This window comes from Convolutriloba macropyga, unplaced genomic scaffold, assembly GCF_964194025.1.
Source record: "Convolutriloba macropyga unplaced genomic scaffold, txConMacr16.3 SCAFFOLD_545, whole genome shotgun sequence".
Classification (NCBI taxonomy): Eukaryota; Metazoa; Xenacoelomorpha; order Acoela; family Convolutidae; genus Convolutriloba; species Convolutriloba macropyga.
Window position 1 is genome coordinate 87501 of NW_027452412.1, and position 3416 is coordinate 90916.

At 40.0% G+C, this 3416-nt stretch overlaps 1 pseudogene; it reads right to left on the reverse strand.

Moving 5' to 3' along the window:
• Positions 1-1278: 1278 nt before the first annotated feature.
• LOC142357464 (5.8S ribosomal RNA) lies at positions 1279-1430 on the reverse strand (annotated as a pseudogene).
• Between the last annotated feature and the right edge of the window lie 1986 nt (positions 1431-3416).

Sequence of the window (3416 nt, forward strand, 5' to 3'; positions counted from 1 at the left end):
GAATTTTTGCTCATTCTTATCCCAAATTTTGACCTGGCTACTAGTTACACTCCTTGTACTTATTGCAAAATGACCACAAATTTCAACAGCTTTCACATGTTGCTGTTTCGGCTTTCGCTTACTACAGTCAACATAATACTCGTTGCAAAATAAGTGCTCGGCATCTGCAATTTTCCAAAGACGAAGTTTCGCCAGTTCAATTTTCGCTCGCCAATTATGGCTACTAATTCACACGGTACTGAGCTCAACAACATTAAATTTGTTCAGCAAGACTTTCACATGTTGATGTTTTGGCTTTCGCCTACTAGAAGCAACATAATACTCGTCTTGTTAGCTCATTCAATGAGAATAGCTTTTCCCGTTGAGAATTTTTGCCTTCAATTGGCGTTGTAGTGAGTTTGGCTACTCAGATCACCAAATACTTGTGACAATTCGAACCAGAAATGTTTTCAATTTTCACATGCTGATGTTTCGGATTCAACCTACTAGAAGCAGCATAATACTTGTATTCAACAATTTCTGTATCAAATCCCAGTTTTCTCTGGTGCATCTTTGCCAAACTATTCCAAACTGCCTGAGTCTGAATACCAATTACAGGTACTAGTAAATGCACGTTACTAAGGACTATATAGTTCTAGGTTACTGTACACAACGACGTTCACATGTTGATGTTTCAGCTGCCGCTTACTAGAAACAACATAATACTTATCGTGCATACCTTTCCATAACTTGTCCTTTTCAGATGCATTAGTTTCCCTTTGTCTTGGCTTCTACAGTCAGACTGGCTACTAGTAACAGCACAGTACTAATCACATATCGTTCTACAGTTTGCAGACAACTTTCACATGTTGATGTTTCAGCTTTCGCCTACTAGAAACAACATAATACTCGCTGTATACATTTGTAGTTCTCTATGTAACTTTCATGTGAAGAAGTTTCGCCAGTCTTTTTGACTGTCTCAAATCTGAGTCATGCTTAGGCTACTAGTTGCTTCATAGTACTTATCGCCTCGAGATCATTGAACAAAACTTGATTTTCACATGTTGCTGTTTCAGCTTCCGCTTACTAGAAACAACATAATACTAGTCTCATTAAGTTCCGTCTCTTTGCAATTTTCTTATGAAGAAAATTCGCCATCACAATGACTCCAGCAGTTCTTGATCAAGGAATGCAATCATTGATCAGAATGCTATTATTTGAATCGGTTCTGCTTTAAGTGTTCCAATTTTATTGGAAGCACCAACAATAGAACATCAATGTGTTCAATCGAGAGTTATATAACCCTGAATCGGACGCAGTCAACAGCCGAAGCCGAGACCGCCTTTTGCGTTAGAGAGGTCGGTAAACAAATCTTGCGATTCATACCGAATTAACACATATAGCTGTGCTCCTCTTCGTAAAGCGAGCCAAGTGATCCCCTGTTGAAGGATGTATTTGGACCAATCTAGTAGCATTTGGTTTCCAACAAGCTCTCCCAAGTTAGCTTACTTATTGGGCTTTTCAACCAATTCGGTTGGCTACAAGCATCATCAAAGTACTAGCCACAGTTTGATCGCAAAATTCTACGACTTTCACATGTTGATGTTTCGGCTTGCGCTTAGCCTACTATAAGCAACATAATACTAGTCATATCATAGAGCGTGATCAGCTTGTGACGTTCTCATGATGAAGTTTCACCAACAGTGTCTCACTTCGAGCTTAAATCCAGCTACTAGTAACTACACAGTACTGACTGCAACGATAACTTTTATCTATACCTTTCACATGCTGCGCTTTCGGCCAGGGCCTACTAACGTCAACATAATACTCGATATAAACTTTTGTTCATGATGCAGCTTCCCCATGCAGAAGTTTCGCCTTCAAATGCTCTCTTGGCCATATGACGTAAGAAAAGGTTACTAGTAACATCACAGTACTAGCCACAGTTTGATTGCAAAATTCTACGACTTTCACATGTTGATGTTTCGGCTTGCGCTTAGCCTACTAGAAGCAACATAATACTAGTCATATCATAGAGCGTGATCAGCTTGTGACGTTCTCATGATGAAGTTTCACCAACAGTGTCTCATTTCGAGCTTAAATCCAGCTACTAGTAACTACACAGTACTGACTGCAACGCTAACTTTTATCTATACCTTTCACATGCTGCGCTTTCGGCCAGGGCCTACTAACGTCAACATAATACTCGATATAAACTTTTGTTCATGATGCAGCTTCCCCATGCAGAAGTTTCGCCTTCAAATGCTCTCTTGGCCATATGACGTAACACAAGGTTACTAGTAACATCACAGTACTAGCCACAATTTGATCGCAAAATTCTACGACTTTCACATGTTGATGTTTCGGCTTGCGCTTAGCCTACTAGAAGCAACATAATACTAGTCATATCATGGAGCGTGATCAGCTTGTGACGTTCTCATGATGAAGTTTCACCAACAGTGTCTCATTTCGAGCTTAAATCCAGCTACTAGTAACTACACAGTACTGACTGCAACGATAACTTTTATCTATACCTTTCACATGCTGCGCTTTCGGCCAGGGCCTACTAATGTCAACATAATACTCGATATAAACTTTTGTTCATGATGCAGCTTCCCCATGCAGAAGTTTCGCCTTCAAATGCTCTCTTGGCCATATGACGTAACACAAGGTTACTAGTAACATCACAGTACTAGCCACAATTTGATCGCAAAATTCTACGACTTTCACATGTTGATGTTTCGGCTTGCGCTTAGCCTACTAGAAGCAACATAATACTAGTCATATCATAGAGCTTGATCAGCTTGTGACATTCTCATGATGAAGTTTCACCAACAGTGTCTCATTTTGAGCTTAAATCCAGCTACTAGTAACTACACAGTACTGACTGCAACAATAACTTTTATCTATACCTTTCACATGCTGCGTTTTCGGCCAAGGCCTACTAACGTCAACATAATACTCGATATAAAATTTTGATCATGATGCAGCTTTCCCATGCAGAAGTTTCGCCTTCAAATGCTCTCTTGGCCATATGACGGAACACCAGGTTACTAGTAACATCACAGTACTAGCCACAGTTTGATTGCAAAATTCTACGACTTTCACATGTTGATGTTTCGGCTTGCGCTTAGCCTACTAGAAGCAACATAATACTAGTCATATCATAGAGCGTGATCAGCTTGTGACGTTCTCATGATGAAGTTTCACCAATAGTGTTTCATTCGAATTGGTTCTGCTTTAAGCTCTCCAATTGTTTTGGATGAACCAGTTTTGCCCTTCGAAGCCACTTTTGTGAGCTTTTGTGGGTCTTTACCAAGAGGATATACCTCAAGGCCTCTTTCAATTCCTTTAAGTTCTTTCAACTCCTTTACAGTTTCTAGGTTCACATAGCTGCAAACCTTATTTCTAGTTTTAAGTCTGGCCAACTTGGGGAG